Source organism: Nerophis ophidion, linkage group LG15, assembly GCF_033978795.1.
Source record: "Nerophis ophidion isolate RoL-2023_Sa linkage group LG15, RoL_Noph_v1.0, whole genome shotgun sequence".
NCBI classification, from domain to species: Eukaryota; Metazoa; Chordata; class Actinopteri; order Syngnathiformes; family Syngnathidae; genus Nerophis; species Nerophis ophidion.
The window spans coordinates 13,965,440-13,984,683 of NC_084625.1; positions in this window are offsets into that span (position 1 = coordinate 13,965,440).

A 19,244-nucleotide genomic window follows, 5' to 3' on the forward strand; every position below is an offset into this window, starting at 1 on the left:
ATAAAAAAATGAATGTTTCTTGTTTGGCCGATGAGAGGATCCATGTTGTTTGCTAATTAGACGATACTGACGTGATTAGCACACTAGTGCCAGGTAAAAAACAAACAAACAAAAAAAAACGATTACACCGCCGCTGACATTCCGACGACCTCGTATCGGCGTGCGTGAGGGGTCGAGAGGTCAAGTGATTGCGCTGGCGGAGACCGTCTAGCCGAGACCCCCGGGGCGAGGCGCTGTAATCGCCACAAAAACACGTGTCGCTAATCACCGCCAGGACCTAGCGGCGAGCACGTATGATGCAAAGTGCTGAAATTTTAATGTGCTTTTTTTTTTTTTTAGCATGTTAGTGGAACAAAACAAAAGGCGTGCAGGAAGTGGATTTTTTTTTTTTTTTTTTTTACTTGGATGCAGCCAAGAGGCATTGTGGGTCTAGACAGCTCTCATGATTGCTCCTCAACCTCGCAGGCATGCTAAAGTCTCCCTCGCCTCCAGGAAGTCCAAACTTTCCGCGAAAATGCTCCTTTTTTTTTTTTTTTTGGGAGCAATTTCTTTGAACCCGGAGTGAAAATGGCCTAATATATCAAGTTTAAACGCGGCCAGGTGACTCAGCGCACATCACACACGCCGCACTTCTCCGGCTCCCTAACGCTCGCAGTGATTTATCGCCGGCGATACTGTGGGTAAACTTAGCCGCCGCACTACTTTTAGCACCGCCACCTTGATGACTTCTAACCCGCCGGCGCACACAGGAAGTCACATTTTGTTGCTTTTTCAACCCGCTGATTGATGGGTGGGGTGGGGGGAAATGCATCACACAAAAGTTGTTCATCTCCTATCATCAGTTGTGGCTGTAGGCAACGTCTTGATGTAGTTTATTAAAATTTACTCCACAAGACGGCAGTAAATTATCAAAAGTTGACCACATCTGGCACTTTTATCTAGAAGAGATGGAATTTTTGGCTCTTTCAAGGCCAGAAAATACAAACAAATTACTCTATTGGTGGGAATTATTCAGAAATATATATATATATATATATATATATATATATATATATATATATATATATATATATATATATATACATATCCATCCATTTTCTACCGCTTATTCCCTTTCGGGGTCGCGGGGGGCGCTGGCGCCTATCTCAGCTACAATCGGGCGGAAGGCAGGGTACACCCTGGACAAGTCGCCACCTCATCGCAGGGCCAACACAGAGAGACAGACAACATTCACACTCACATTCACACACTAGGGCCGATTTAGTGTTGCCAATCAACCTATCCCCAGGTGCATGTCTTTGGAAGTGGGGGGAAGCCGGAGTACCCGGAGGGAACCCACGCATTCACGGGGAGAACATGCAAACTCCACACAGAAAGATCCCGAGCCTGGATTTGAAACCAGGACTGCAGGAACTTCGTATTGTGAGGCAGACGCACTAACCCCTCTGCCACCGTGAAGCCTGGTGGGAATTATTCTGAAATATATATATATAATATATGTCATATATTATTTATTATTATTATTTATTATTATGAGCGAACTGTGGTGCTTAATTTCCCCCAGGGATAAATAAAGTATTTTCTATTCTATTCTATTCTAATTGTATTTTTTTGTGTCTTATCATTTTTTTTGTCCTGTCCAGCCACTCACGCAAATCCTATTGTTGATGAACACTGCAAAAACTGAAATCTAAGTAAGATGAAATATCTCAAATAAGAGTGATTGTGACAGCCGCTTGCTGTCGTCGTGCGGGTTCAATGGACCACCCAGGAAGGACATGGCTTTTGAGCAGGTTTGACTTCTTTATTTTGCAATCAAGCTTTATCTCAGGACGGATCGCTTTTCAGCTGCTCTTTCCACTGCTCGCTCACTTTCCGCTCGTCCTCGTATATGGACTCTCCTCTTTCTGCCTCGATCTCTCCTCCTTCTCCCCTTTTATACAGTGTGAGGAGATAAGTCAATTGTGTCCCGGTGTGCGAGCCACGCACCTTATAGAACCTTTATTTAACTAGATAAGAATCCCATTGAGATCAAGATCTCTTTCACTAGGGTGACCTGGCCAAGAGGTCAACAGCACATGTCACAGAGCAGTTTCAAAAAAGTAATACATTAAGACATACATTTTAAAATACATAAAAGAGAACTGTAAAACAATAAAGATGTACACCTTTTAAAAACACAGGCACTGAGCAAAAGTATCTTGCTCTCTGTCCCGGCACGCCACGCCTCTACGCTCAGTGATCGTCTCCGCCTCCTCTCCGCCATCTTGGGCCGGGCTCCAGCGTGCCCTGCCGCTCTGTCGGACCGTCGGCTCCGCCTCTCCACAGTGATATTTGCTTATTTTCTGTCTAATGAGATAATTATTCTCACTAAACAAATTTTATGTTAGAGTCTTCTACTTGTTTTAAGGGTTTTGGTCCTATATTATGTCAGTAAGATATTACAGCTTGTTGTTGAGATTTGATGACCTATAATGAGTAAAAAATGCTTGAAACTAGAATATCAAGTGTTGCAAAGCTGTGTCATCAACACTCACAAGTATACAACTACTTTTTTTTTAAAGTAATACTTTGTTATTTCAAGCATGAACAAAAAAAAATCATGATGCCAAGTGTATATTATTGTCAAGATAATGAAAATAGCATTTACTTAATTTAAGAATATTTTTTCAACATATTGAGCAAAAAGTTATCTTTTTATTTCTACCAAGAAAAGTGAACTTATTAGTGAGAATATACTTATTTTAAAGTATTTTTGGGTTCATTGAGGTTAGTTAATTTTACTTGTTTTGGAAAGTCTTGACAAGTCAGATTTTTTTGTTCTTTTGGCATATAATTTTGCTAAGTTCAAGTAAAATACCCCTATTTTTCCAAGTTTTACAATATAACTAAAACAATTCATACTCACTAAAACCGTCGCATGTGTTATGTCCGTAAGAACGTTTTCATGCATATTTGTACGTGCTATCGTAACGTAATCAAGCTAGCCTGGTTAGCATTAGCGAATATGCTAACACGTTTACGAAGGTCTGTGTTATTAACTTACAATGACATTCTTTTTGTATTGTTTCAGTTTCATTAATAATAAATAATTTCGTCACTGCGGAGTTATTGAATCTGTTCAGCAGATTGGAGAGTTAGCTTCCGCAGATAGCTATTTTATTTAGCCTTTTTTACTGCGGTGCTATAGACACCTTTTGGAAACAATTAAGGTATGTAAATAAACATTTAAAAAATATTTATGTGTGAATAACTCATTTCACAACGTATATATCCACGGCTTATATATGGAATATATATGGAAACATATTCTGTTTTTCTAACATTGAGTGGGTGTGGCTTATATACTGGTGTACTCTATAAATAACATATCGTTTTCTATGGTGATTGTTGCATTTAAAAGAAATAAGTAAGTCCAACATCCAAAGCAAGTTATTTTACTTGTCAGCATGAAAAACTCAAAAAACTCAAGCTGAGACCAAGCAATTACTCCCCGTCTTTGTCATTAAAATTAATAGAATTGGTCAGTGAGCACACATAGTGTTGACATTTTTTTAAATAATGCACATTGTTAAAAAAAAAGAAAAGAAAAAAAACACAAGCAAAGCCCGTGAAAAGGTGTGTTATTGTTTGTACTATAGTGCCATATTTTGGACGAGTTTGCTTTGCCTTAATGTTTCGACTGATCTTTCAACCGGAAGCAAAAGTGTCGTTTCTAGCGTTTCTACTAGTATGGAATCTTCAGTCATCACTCCAAGCAACATTTGTAAGTTTTACAATATAACTAAAACAATTCATGCTCACTAAACTGTCGCTTGTGTTATGTCCGTAAGAACGTTTTCATGCATATTTGTACGTGCTATCGTAACGTAATCAAGCTAGACTCATTAGCATTAGCGAATATGCTAACACATTTACGAAGGTCTGTGTTATTAACTTACAATGGCATTATTTTTGTATTGTTTCAGTTTCGTAAATAATAATTAATAATAAATACTTTCGTCAAAACAGAGTTATTGAGTCTGCTTAGCTGATTGAAGAGCTAGCTTCCGCAGCTAGCTAGTTTTTTTTAGCCTTTTTTACTGCGGTGTTAAAGACATTGTTTGGAAATAATTAAGGTACCGTTTTTTCTTGAATTGCCGCCGGGTATATACTATGCACCTGCCTAGAATTACTGCCGGGTCAAACTCGTTTCGCAAAATAATTAGCACATGCTTAGCATTACCGCCGGCTCAGGATTAACGCCGGGTCAAACTCGTTTTGCAAAATATTATTTTTATTACCGCATGTCTAGAATTTCTCTTTTCGCAAAATAATTAGCATATGCCTAGAATTTCCACGGGTCAAACTCGTCACGTCACGAGTGACACTTGCCCTGTCATCATTTTCAAAATGGAGGAGGCTGAGTTCAATCATTTGAATATGCTAAAAAGAACAGTAAGCAGCTGTGTTTTTTTTAATATACCGTAGCTGCGTGTGTCAAATATGAGTCATTAAATAACTCCCGCCTGGTGGTAGAGGGCGCTAGTGATCGTTCTGGCGACTACTCGGCTGCAGAAGAAGTGACAACAAGCAGCAAGAGTGAGCAGCGTGTGTTTATTTTTTCCTCTCGCTTGCACTTTTAACATGGAGGATTACATATCTAAAATAAAACAGTTTTTTAAAATGGACTTTCAATCGAAGCAGGAGGTAATAAAGGAAGATCTCCATCGAGACAGAGAGACTTTTAAAACTGAAGAAAGATAAGGAAGACTTCTATAAACAAGTTATCGATGCTTTTGATCAGAAGGAGCTGCGCATGGACTTCATTTATAAGTAAAGGTAAGACCATAATAACTTTTTTTTTAATTAAATGTGCTTTTAATGATGGTATCCTTACATCACATTTAAATTTTTAAGCGCAGGCCTAAATTTACCGCATTCCTTTGGTAAGTGCCGGAGTGAGAAGAGGTTTTACATTAATTAGCGCCCCGGTGGAAATTCAAGGAAATATGGTATGTAAATAAAAAAATGTAAAATATTTATGTGTGAATAACTCATTTTACAACGTATATATCCACGGCTTGTATATGGAATATATATGGAAACATATTTTGTTCTTCTAAAATGTATTGGGTATGGCTTATTTGGATTATTTGGTGCAGTCTATATATAGCAGATTGTTTTCTAAGGTGATTTAAAAGAAAGAAATAAGTCCAACATGCGGCCCACAGGATCCAAAGCAAGTTCTACTTGTCAGCATGAACAAGATGTGCAAACTCAAGCCGAGGCCAAGCAATTTCTCCCCGTCTTTGTCATTCAAATTGGTAGAATTGGTCAGCGGGCACACACGCACTTGAAGGGTAGCATATTGGAGGGCACGGCGCCCTAATAGGACGGATGAGCCACACAAATCTCGGCGCGGCGACAAAAGCGCGGACAGCCGCGAGGGTCCTAAGTGCTCAGCCAAGTCTGATTCATCAACTTTTATAGTTGGGATAAAAAGTGAGTGCAGCTCGCCAGCTTGATTATCAGACGGCTCCCCGCCGCTTCAGAGGAGATGACATGTCGCATTTTCCACTGGTGTCTGCCCAAAATGGCCGGCCTGCTTTTGCCGGATTACAGAGCGCCCGCCGCCATTCCAAAATTTTTTATTGGGAGTGAGGGGCATGCCAGGGAACATGCTTTATCAGTATCATGCAGTGGCACGTTTCAAACCTTCATATAGCTGTGCGCTACAAAAAGGGCTCATGGTAGCCAATATCCCGACTTGTTTATCTTGATAAAAACAGATTTTTTTATTTTATTTTTTTCAATTAATTTTAGATTTGTATGTTAAGGTTTTTTATAAACTGTCCATTTTAAATTAATATTTTTAATTGAGTTTATTTGATCTATTTTTTCTGTATCAAATGGCTTGAGCAGGTTAAACAATGTTTATAGTTGAAATACGTTCATCTTATTTTGTTTTAAAATCAGGTAAATTAATGCACTTTACATTTTTCCGACTAAAACAATAGTTATTTTTGTTGCAAATTGATTTATATTTGTTGAATTTTTTGTTTGCGGAGGTGTATTTATAAGAATTTTAGAGACAAATTATGCTATTTATAGTACAATACAAAACATGCTCATTCTAGCCAAAATCCTGACTTATTTATTTTAATAAAAACAGATTTTTATTTTATTTGTATTTTATTTTTAATTTGTTTGGTAGGTTGGAGTGTTTCATAAATTGTCCATTTTAAATTATTATCATTTATTGAGTTTATTTTATTTTGTTTTTCGGTATCAAATGGCTCAAGCCGGTCAACATTTTTTTATAGTTTAAATACGTTTATTTTTTTAATTTCAGGTAAATTGATGCACTTAACTCTTTTTCAGACTAAAACAATATAGTTATTTTTGTTCTAAATTGATCTATGTTTCTTCCATTTTTTGTGTGCAGAGGTATATTTATAACAATCTTACAGACAAACTATGCTATTTATAATACAATACAAAAAGTTCTCATTCTAGCCAAAATCCTGACTTCTTTATTTTAATAAAAAACAGATTTTTATTTTATTTTATTTTTTTAGTAATTTGTTTGGTAGGTTGGAGTGTTTTATAAACTGTCCATTTTAAATTATTATTATTTATTGAGTTTATTTAGTTTTGTTTTTCGGTATCGAATGGCTCAAGCCGGTCAAAAAATGTTAATTGTTTAAATATGTTTCTTTATTTTTTTTAATTCAAGGTAAATTGATGCACTTTAATTGTTTGACTAAAATAATATTGTTATTTTTGTTCTAAATTGATCTATATTTTTTTTCTGTTTTTGTGTGCGGAGGTGTACTTATAACGATTTTAGAGACAAATTATGCTATTTATAGTACAATACAATAAGTGTACATATTAGCCAAAATCCTGAGTTCTTTATTTTAATAAAAACAGATTTGTATTTAATTTAATTTTTTTATTAATGTATTTGTAGGTTAGAGTGTTTTATAAACTGTCCATTTTAAATTACTATTATTTATTGAGTTTATTTGATTTTGTTATTCGGTATCAAATGGCTCAAGCCTGTCAAAAAATGTTTATAGTTTAAATATGTTTATTTTTTTTATTTAAATTTCAGGTAAATTTGAGCACTTAATTTTTTTTCTGACTAAAACAATATAGTCATTTTTGTTGTAAATTGAGCCATATTTCTTTATTTTTTTTTGTGTACAGAGGTGTACTTATAACAATTTTAAAGACAAATTATACTATATATAGAACAATACAACAAGTGCTCATACTAGCCAAAATACTGACTTCTTTATTTTAATAAAAAAAATATATATATTTTATTGTATGTTTTTATTAATTTATTTGTAGGTTGGAGTGTTTTATAAACTGTCCATTTTAAATTACAATTATTTATTGAGTTTATTTGATTTTGTTATTGGGTATCAAATGGCTCAAGCCGGTCAAAAATTTTTTATAGTTTAAATAAATGTATTTATTTATTTATTTAATTTCAGGTAAATTGATGCACTTAAAAGTTTTTTGGACTAAAACTATATAGTTTATTTTCTTCTTAATTGATCTATATTTCTTTCTTTTTTTTGTTTGCAGAGGTGTATTTATAACAATTTTAAAGACAAATTATACTATTTATAGTACAATATAAAAAGTGCTCATTTTTGCCAAAATCATGACTTCTCTATTTTGATAAAATCTGATTTTTTTTTTCATTTCATGTTTTTTTGTATGTTAGAGTGTTTTATACATTTTCAATGTTGATGAACAATTTAAAATTGTCACTATATATTTAGTTTATTTTTTCAATTTTATTTTACATTATCAAATGGTTCAAGTGGGTCAAAAAATGTTAATAGTTAAAAAAAAATAAAAAAAATAAAAAATAAAAATATATATATATATATATATATATATATATATATATATATATATGTATATATATATTAATTAATCACAAAAAGTGCTCATTGTAGCCAAAATCCTGACTTCTCTATTGTGATGAAAACAGATGTTTTTAATGTATATGTTATATTTTAATTATAATGTTTAATTATAATCATTGTCCTGTGTTTTATTCTGATGAAAAAATTGAATGCAAAATCACAGAATAATTATTATTATTTTTTTTTTTTTAAATAAAAAGTCAATATTGTACTTATATTTGTCAAACTACTTAAAATTGGTATCAGTTCCGATAATAAAACTTGCAGTATCGCCCGACCCAGCGCAACTCTAGCAACAACCACACTTCCTGATTCTCCACCAATCACAGTCATTTCAAGGTGCATTCAGGGACACCGTGATTACGAAGACCATCATGTACAACATACTGGGGTTGTTGCAACACCAACTACAAAACCCAAAACCAGTGAAGTTGGCACATTGTATTAATGGTAAATGAAAACAAAATACAACAATTTGCAAATCCTTTTCAACCTGTATTCAAATGAATAGACTGCAAAGACGAGATATTTAATGTTTGAACTGAAAAAAATTGTTATTTTTTGCAAATATTAGCACATTTGGAATTTGATGCCTGCGACATGTTTCAAAAAAGCTGGCAAAAGTGTCAAAAAAGACTGAGAAAGTTGAGGAATGCTCATCAAACACTTATTTGGAACATCCCACAGGTGAACAGGATGATTGGGAACGGGTAGGTGCCAGAATTGAGTGTGAAAGCAGCTTCCATGAAATGTTCAGTCATTCACAAACAAGGATGGGGCGAGGGTCACCACTTTGTGAACAAATGCATGAGCAAATTGTCCAACAGTTTAAGAACAAAACATTCTCAACAAGCTATTGCAAGGAATTGAGGGATTTTATCATCTACGGTCCGTAATATCATCAAAAGTTTCAGAAAATCTGGAGAAATCACAGCACGTAAGCGATGATATTACGGACCTTCGATCCCTGCATCAAAAAGAGACATCCGTGTGTAAAGGATATCACCACATGGGCTCAGGAACACTTCAGAAAACCACTGTCAGTAACTATAGTTTGCCGCTACATCTGTAAGTACAAGTTAAAACTCTACTATGTAAAGCCAAAGCCATTTATCAACAACACCCAGAAGCGCCTGGGCCCAAGCTCATCTCAGATGGACTGATGCAAAGTGGAAAAATGTTCTGTTGTCAGTAACTATAGTTTGTCGCTACATCTGTAAGTACAAGTTAAAACTCTACTATGCAAAGCCAAAGCCATTTATCAACAACACCCAGAAGCGCCTGGGCCCAAGCTCATCTCAGATGGACTGATGCAAAGTGGAAAAATGTTCTGTGGTCTGACGAGTCCACATTTTTTGGAAACTGTGGATGTCGTGTCCTCTGTAACAAAGAGGAAAATAACAATCTGGACTGGTATGGGCACAGCGTTCAAAGGCCAGCCTCTGTGATGGTATGGGGGTGTATTAGTTCCCAAAGCATGGGTAACTTCCGCATCTGTGAAGGCACCATTAATGCTGGAAGGTACATACAGGTTTCGGAGCATCCAAGCAACGTTATCATGGACGCCCCTGCTTATTTCAGCCAGTTAGACCATTAAATATATCGTCTTTGTGGTTGAAAAGGATTTGCAAATCACTGTATTCTGTTATTATTTACCATTTACACAACGTGCCAACTTGACTGGTTTGGGGTTTTGTACTCACAACAAGAAGAGATTAAGAATTTTGCGGACGATAAAATAATAGTGGAGAAATGGGACTTGGACTGAAATATGCGCACTTAAGGAAATAGATTTATAACGGTGGCCGAGAAAGAAGGTAAATGGCGTCATTATTCCGTCAGCCGTTTACAACATGCAATCATGTGGTGACTCACCTCCACTAACGAGAAAAACGTTACGTCCAACGACTACGAAATGATCACGTCCACTTAGTGGCACGTCTCATTATAGACTCTTTATTCACGACGCCGCCACTCGGGAACTGTCGAAAAGCGAGATTTCAAGGAAAGCGGGTTGAAGGAGAAGGTGAATAATAAACGCATTTTTCTAGCTCGTCGAGCTGAATGCACTCACGGCGAGGTCTCCGACTTACACTTTAGAGCGCTGTCAAGAGGGAGCTCGCTGCCATTTGTTGGCTTTTTTGTCAGGAAACCAGTGACAAAGATGGAAAGATTTCCAACATGTCCTTTAGAGTGGACATTGCTATGCAATTATCTACGACATGCAAATGAAACTTAGACGTGTACTTTTGAGTCATTGATAAAAAAAAAAAAAAACACAGCCACTTACTTTGCATCATTTTGCTCCACATATTGAAAAGACAGATTTTTTAAAATATTTTAATTGTATTCAACACAACAACATAAAACCACAACACAAGAACTGTAGGACATATTTTTCGAAATAAAATACAGATTTAAAAAAAAAAAAAAAAAAAAAAAATTACGTTAGCATACCAGCTTTTTAGATAAATCTGGAGGTATATACATCAGGTTCTCATATTTAAGTAGTAGTTGAGAGACGTTAGCATGTTAGCTTTTTATAAATATATTTTTTAAGTAAAATGATACTTTGCATCATTTTACTTGTTATAAATGTTTAAACAACATAAAGCCACAACACGACCTGTAGAACATATTTTTCAAAATAAATCACCAAATTTTCAATTTTTTTTTTAGCTTTTTTTTTTTTTTTGGGGACGTTAGAATACCAGCTTTTTAAATAATTCCGCAGGTATGTACCTCAGGGTCTCATATTTCAATAGTAATTGACAGATGCTAACGTTAGCATGTTAGATTTCATTAATATATTTTCTAAGGTATGTCTTAAAAATTATAAACCGCCTCATACTTTGCATCATTTTGCATAATTTTACTACACATATTGACATGACAAAAAAATGTTAATATTTTAATTGTATTCAACACAACAACCTAAAGCCACAACACAAGAACTGTAGGACATATTTTCCAAAATAAATTACAGATTTAAAAAAAAAAAAAATAAAATACGTTAGCATACCAGCTTTTTAGATAAATCTGGAGGTATAAACATCATGTTCTCATATTTAAGTATTAGTTGAGAGACGTTAGCATGTTAGCTTTTTCTAAATATATTTTTTAAGTAAAATGATATTTTACATCATTTTACTTGTTTTAAATGTTTAAACAACATAAAGCCACAACACAACCTGTAAAACATATTTTTCAAAATAAATCATCAAATTAAAAAAAAAAATATATATATATATTTTTTTGGGGGGACGTTAGAATACCAGCTTTTTAAATAATTCCGCAGGTATGTACCTCAGGGTCTCATATTTCAATAGTAATTGACAGATGCTAACGTTAGCATGTTATATTTCATTAACATATTTTCTAAGGTATGTCTTAAAAATTATAAACCGCCTCATACTTTGCATCATTTTGCATCATTTTACTCCACATATTGATGTGACAAACATTTTTTAATATTTTAATTGTATTCAACACAACAACATTAAGTGACAACACAACAACTGTAGGACATATTTTTCGAAATAAATTACAAATTAAAAAAAAAAAGAAAAAAAAATACGTTAGCATACCAGCTTTTTAGATAAATCTGGAGGTATATACATCAGGTTGTCATATTTAAGTAGTAATTGAGAGACATTAACATGTTATCTTTTTTAAAATATATTTTCTAAGTTATGTCTTAAAAATTATACACCGCCTCATACTTTGCATCATTTTACTTGTTTTAAATGTTTAAACACCATAAAACCACAACACAACCTGTAGAACATATTTTTCAAAATAAATCACCAGATTTTCAATTTTTTTTTAAATCTTTTTTTTTGGCGGGGGACGTTAGAATACCAGCTTTTTAGATAATTCCGCAGGTATGTACCTCAGGGTCTCATATTTGAATAGTAATTGACAGATGCTAACGTTAGCATGTTAGCATTCATTAACATATTTTCTAAGGTATGTCTTAAAAATTATAAACCGCCTCATACTTTGCATCATTTTGCAACATTTTACTCCACATATTGATGTGAAAAACATTTTTTAATATTTTAATTGTATTCAACACAACAACATAAAGTCACAACACAACAACTGTAGGACATTTTTTTCGAAATAAATTACAAATTAAAAAAAATAATAATAATTACGTTAGCATACCCGCTTTTTAGATAAATCTGGAGGTATATACATCAGGTTCTCATATTTAAGTAGTAATTGAGAGACATTAACATGTTAGCTTTTTTAAAATATATTTTCTAAGTTATGTCTTAAAAATTATACACCGCCTCATACTTTGCATCATTTTACTTGTTTTAAATGTTTAAACACAATAAAACCACAACACAACCTGTAGAACATATTTTTTCAAAATAAATCACCACATTTTCAAATTTTTTTAAATCTTTTTTTTTGGCGGGGGACGTTAGAATACCAGCTTTTTAGATAATTCCACAGGTATGTACCTCAGGGTCTCATATTTCAATAGTAATTGACAGATGCTAATGTTAGCATGTTAGCTTTCATTAATATATTTTCTAAGGTATGTCTTAAAAATTATAAACCGCCTCATACTTTGCATCATTTTACTCCGCATATTGATGTGACAAACATTTTTAAATGTTTAATTGTATTAAAAACAACAACATAAAGCCACAACACAACAACTATAGGACATATTTTTCAAAATAAATCACAGATTAAAAAAATAAATAAAAAAAAGAAAACAATTTTTACGTTAGCATACCAGCTTTTTAGATAAATCTGGAGGTACATACATCAGGTTCTCATATTTAAATAGTACTTGAGAGACGTTAGCATGTTAGCTTTTTCTAAATATATTTTTTAAGTAAAATGATACTTTGCATCATTTTACTTGTTTTAAATGTTTAAACAACATAAAGCCACAACACAACCTTTAGGACATATTTTTCAAAATAAATCACCAAATTTTCCATAAAAAAATTTATCTTTTTTTGGGGGGACGTTGGAATGCCAGATTTTGGGATAATTCCACAGGTATGTACATCAGGGTCTCATATTTCAATAGTAATTGACAGATGCTAACGTTAGCATGTTAGCTTTCATTAATATATTTTCTAAGGTATGTCTTAAAAATTATAAACCGCCTCATACTTTGCATCATTTTGCAACATTTTACTCCACATATTGATGTGACAAACATTTTTAAATATTTTAATTGTATTCAACACAACAACATAAAGTCACAACACAACAACTGTAGGACATATTTTTCGAAATAAATTACAGATTTAAAAAAATATATATAATAATAATAATAATTTTTTACGTTAGCATACCAGCTTTTTAGAAAAATCTGGAGGTATATACATCAGGTTCTCATATTTAAGTAGTAATTGAGAGACGTTAGCATGTTAGCTTTTTCTAAATATAATTTTTAAGTAAAATGATACTCTGCATCATTTTACTTGTTTTAAATGTTTAAACAACATAAAGCCACAACACAACCTGTAGGACATATTTTTCAAAATAAATCACCAAATTTTCCAAAAAATATGTATCTTTTTTTTTTGGGACGTTGGAATACCAGATTTTGGGATAATTCCACAGGTATGTACATCAGGGTCTCATATTTCAATAGTAATTGACAGATGCTAAAGTTAGCATGTTAGCTTTCATTAATATATTTTCTAAGGTATGTCTTAAAAATTAAAAACCGCCTCATACTTTGCATCATTTTGCAACATTTTACTCCACATAATGATGTGACAAACATTTTTAAATATTTTAATTGTATTCAACACAACAACATAAAGTCACAACACAACAACTGTAGGACATATTTTTCGAAATAAATTACAGATTTAAAAAAAAATATATAATAATAATAATAATTTTTTACGTTAGCATACCAGCTTTTTAGATAAATCTGGAGGTATATACATCAGGTTCTCATATTTAAGTAGTAATTTAGAGACGTTAGCATGTTAGCTTTTTCTAAATATATTTTTTAAGTAAAATGATACTCTGCATCATTTTACTTGTTTTAAATGTTTAAACAACATAAAGCCACAACACAACCTGTAGGACATATTTTTCAAAATAAATCACCAAATTTTCCAAAAAACATGTATCTTTTTTTTGGGGGACGTTGGAATACCAGCTTTTGGGATAATTCCACAGGTATGTACATCAGGGTCTCATATTTCAATAGTAATTGACAGATGCTAAAGTTAGCATGTTAGCTTTCATTAATATATTTTCTAAGGTATGTCTTAAAAATTATAAACCGCCTCATACTTTGCATCATTTTGCAACATTTTACTCCACATATTGATGTGACAAACATTTTTAAATATTTTAATTGTATTCAACACAACAACATAAAGTCACAACACAACAACAGTAGGACATATTTTTCGAAATAAATTACAGATTTAAAAAAATATATATAATAATAATAATAATTTTTTACGTTAGCATACCAGCTTTTTAGATAAATCTGGAGGTATATACATTAGGTTCTCATATTTAAGTAGTAATTGAGAGACGTTAGCATGTTAGCTTTTTCTAAATATATTTTTTAAGTAAAATGATACTTTGCATCATTTTACTTGTTTTAAATGTTTAAACAACATAAACCTGTAGGACATATTTTTCAAAATAAATCAATAAATTTTCCAATTTTTTTTATCTTTTTTTTTGGGACGTTAGAATACCAATTTTTTAGATAATTCTGCAGGTATGTACCTCAGGGTCTCATATTTCAATAGTAATTGACAGATGCTAACGTTAGCATGTTAGCATTCATTAATATATTTTCTAAGGTATGTCTTAAAAATTATAAACCGCCTCATACTTTGCATCATTTTGCATCATTTTACCCCGCATATTGATGTGACAAACAATTTTTAATGTTTAAATTGCATTCAACACAACAACATAAAGCCACAACACAAGAACTGTAGGACATATTTTCCAAAATAAATTACAGATTTAAAAAAGAAAAAAAAAAAAATAACGTTAGCATACCAGCTTTTTGGATAAATCTGGAGGTATATACATCAGATTCTCATATTTAAGTAGTAGTTGAGAGACGTTAGCATTTTAGCTTTTTCTAAATATATTTTTTAAGTAAAATGATACTTTGCAGCATTTTACTTGTTTTAAATGTTTAAACAACATAAAGCCACAACACAACCTGTAGAACATATTTTTCAAAATAAATCATCAAATTAAAAAAAAAAAATTTTTTTTTTTTTTTTTTTGGGACGTTAGAATACCAGCTTTTTAGATAATTCCGCAGGTATGTACCTCAGGGTGTCATAATTCAATAGTAATTGACAGATGCTAACGTTAGCATGTTAGATTTCATTAATATATTTTTTAAGGTATGCCTTAAAAATGATAAACCACCTCATACTTTGCATCATTTTGCATTATTTTACTACACATATTGACATGACAAAAAAATGTTAATATTTAAATTTTATTCAACACAACAACATAAAGCCACAACACAACAACTGTAGGACATATTGTTCGAAATAAATTACAGATTAAAAAAAAAAAAATAATAATAATAATAATAATTTTTTACGTTAGCATACCAGCTTTTTAGATAAATCTGGAGGTATATACATCAGGTTCTCATATTTAAGTAGTAATTGAGAGACGTTAGCATGTTAGCTTTTTCTAAATATATTTTTTAAGTAAAATGATACTCTGCATCATTTTACTTGTTTTAAATGTTTAAACAACATAAACCTGTAGGACATATTTTTAAAAATAAATCACCAAAATTTTCCCAAAAATTTTATCTTTTTTTTTTCGGGACGTTGGAATACCAGCTTTTTAGATAATTCCGCAGGTATGTACCTCAGGGTCTCATATTTCAATAGTAATTGACAGATGCTAACGTTAGCATGTTAGCTTTCATTAATATATTTGCTAAGGTATGTCTTAAAAATTATAAACCGCCTCATACTTTGCATCATTTTGCATCATTTTACTCCGCATATTGATGTGACAAACAATTTTTAATGTTTAAATTGCATTCAACACAACAACATAAAGCCACAACACAAGAACTGTAGGACATATTTTCCAAAATAAATTACAGATTTAAAAAAGAAAAAAAAAAAAATAACGTTAGCATACCAGCTTTTTGGATAAATCTGGAGGTATATACATCAGATTCTCATATTTAAGTAGTAGTTGAGAGACGTTAGCATTTTAGCTTTTTCTAAATATATTTTTTAAGTAAAATGATACTTTGCAGCATTTTACTTGTTTTAAATGTTTAAACAACATAAAGCCACAACACAACCTGTAGAACATATTTTTCAAAATAAATCATCAAATTAAAAAAAAAAAATGTTTTTTTTTTTTTTTTGGGACGTTAGAATACCAGCTTTTTAGATAATTCCGCAGGTATGTACCTCAGGGTGTCATAATTCAATAGTAATTGACAGATGCTAACGTTAGCATGTTAGATCTCATTAATATATTTTTTAAGGTATGCCTTAAAAATGATAAACCACCTCATACTTTGCATCATTTTGCATTATTTTACTACACATATTGACATGACAAAAAAATGTTAATATTTAAATTTTATTCAACACAACAACATAAAGCCACAACACAACAACTGTAGGACATATTGTTCGAAATAAATTACAGATTTAAAAAAAAAAAATAATAATAATAATAATAATTTTTTACGTTAGCATACCAGCTTTTTAGATAAATCTGGAGGTATATACATCAGGTTCTCATATTTAAGTAGTAATTGAGAGACGTTAGCATGTTAGCTTTTTCTAAATATATTTTTTAAGTAAAATGATACTCTGCATCATTTTACTTGTTTTAAATGTTTAAACAACATAAACCTGTAGGACATATTTTTAAAAATAAATCACCAAATTTTTCCCAAAAATTTTATCTTTTTTTTTTCGGGACGTTGGAATACCAGCTTTTTAGATAATTCCGCAGGTATGTACCTCAGGGTCTCATATTTCAATAGTAATTGACAGATGCTAACGTTAGCATGTTAGCTTTCATTAATATATTTTCTAAGGTATGTCTTAAAAATTATAAACCGCCTCATACTTTGCATCATTTTGCATCATTTTACTCCGCATATTGATGTGACAAACAATTTTTAATGTTTAAATTGCATTCAACACAACAACATAAAGCCACAACACAAGAACTGTAGGACATATTTTCCAAAATAAATTACAGATTTAAAAAAGAAAAAAAAAAAAATAACGTTAGCATACCAGCTTTTTGGATAAATCTGGAGGTATATACATCAGATTCTCATATTTAAGTAGTAGTTGAGAGACGTTAGCATTTTAGCTTTTTCTAAATATATTTTTTAAGTAAAATGATACTTTGCAGCATTTTACTTGTTTTAAATGTTTAAACAACATAAAGCCACAACACAACCTGTAGAACATATTTTTCAAAATAAATCATCAAATTAAAAAAAAAAAATGTTTTTTTTTTTTTTTTTGGGACGTTAGAATACCAGCTTTTTAGATAATTCCGCAGGTATGTACCTCAGGGTGTCATAATTCAATAGTAATTGACAGATGCTAACGTTAGCATGTTAGATTTCATTAATATATTTTTTAAGGTATGCCTTAAAAATGATAAACCACCTCATACTTTGCATCATTTTGCATTATTTTACTACACATATTGACATGACAAAAAAATGTTAATATTTAAATTTTATTCAACACAACAACATAAAGCCACAACACAACAACTGTAGGACATATTGTTCGAAATAAATTACAGATTTAAAAAAAAAAAATAATAATAATAATAATAATTTTTTACGTTAGCATACCAGCTTTTTAGATAAATCTGGAGGTATATACATCAGGTTCTCATATTTAAGTAGTAATTGAGAGACGTTAGCATGTTAGCTTTTTCTAAATATATTTTTTAAGTAAAATGATACTCTGCATCATTTTACTTGTTTTAAATGTTTAAACAACATAAACCTGTAGGACATATTTTTAAAAATAAATCACCAAATTTTTCCCAAAAATTTTATCTTTTTTTTTTCGGGACGTTGGAATACCAGCTTTTTAGATAATTCCGCAGGTATGTACCTCAGGGTCTCATATTTCAATAGTAATTGACAGATGCTAACGTTAGCATGTTAGCTTTCATTAATATATTTTCTAAGGTATGTCTTAAAAATTATAAACCGCCTCATACTTTGCATCATTTTGCATCATTTTACTCCGCATATTGATGTGACAAACAATTTTTAATGTTTAAATTGCATTCAACACAACAACATAAAGTCACAACACAAGAACTGTAGGACATATTTTTCAAAATAAATAACAGATTAAAAAAAAAAAAAAAAAAAAAAATTCACTTTAGCATACCAGCTTTTTAGTTAATTCTGGAGGTATATACATCAGGTTCTCATATTTAAATAGTAGTTGAGAGACGTTAGCATTTTAGCTTTTTCTAAATATATTTTTTTAAGTAAAATGATACTTTGCATCATTTTACTTGTTTTAAATGTTTAAACAACATAAAGCCACAACACTACCTGTAGAATATATTTTTCAAAATAAATCATCAAATTAAAAAAAATATATATATATATATTTTTTTTGGGATGTTAGAATACCAGCTTTTTAGATAATTCCGCAGGTATGTACCTCAGGGTCTCATATTTCAATAGTAATTGACGGATGCTAACGTTAGCATGTTAGATTTCATTAATATATTTTCTAAGGTATGTCTTAAAAATTATAAACCGCCTAATACTTTGCATTATTTTGTATCATTTTACTCCACATATTGATGTGACAAATATTTTTTAATATTTTAATTGTATTCAACACAACAACATAAAGTCACAACACAACTGTAGGACATATTTTTCTAAATAAATTACAAATTTAAAAAAAATAAAAAAAAAAATACGTTAGCATACCAGCTTTTTAGATAAATCTGGAGGTATATACATCAGGTTCTCATATTTAAGTAGTAATTGAGAGACATTAACAGGTTAGCTTTTTTAAAATATATTTTCTAAGTTATGTCTTAAAAATTATACACCAGCTTTTTAGATAATTCCGCAGGTATGTACCTCAGGGTCTCATATTTCAATAGTAATTGACAGATGCTAACGTTAGCATGTTTGCTTTCATTAATAGATTTTCTAAGGTATGTCTTAAAAATTATAAACCGCCTCATACTTTGCATCATTTTGCATTATTTTACTCCACATATTGATGTGACAAACATTTTTAAATGTTTAAATTGTATTCAAAACAA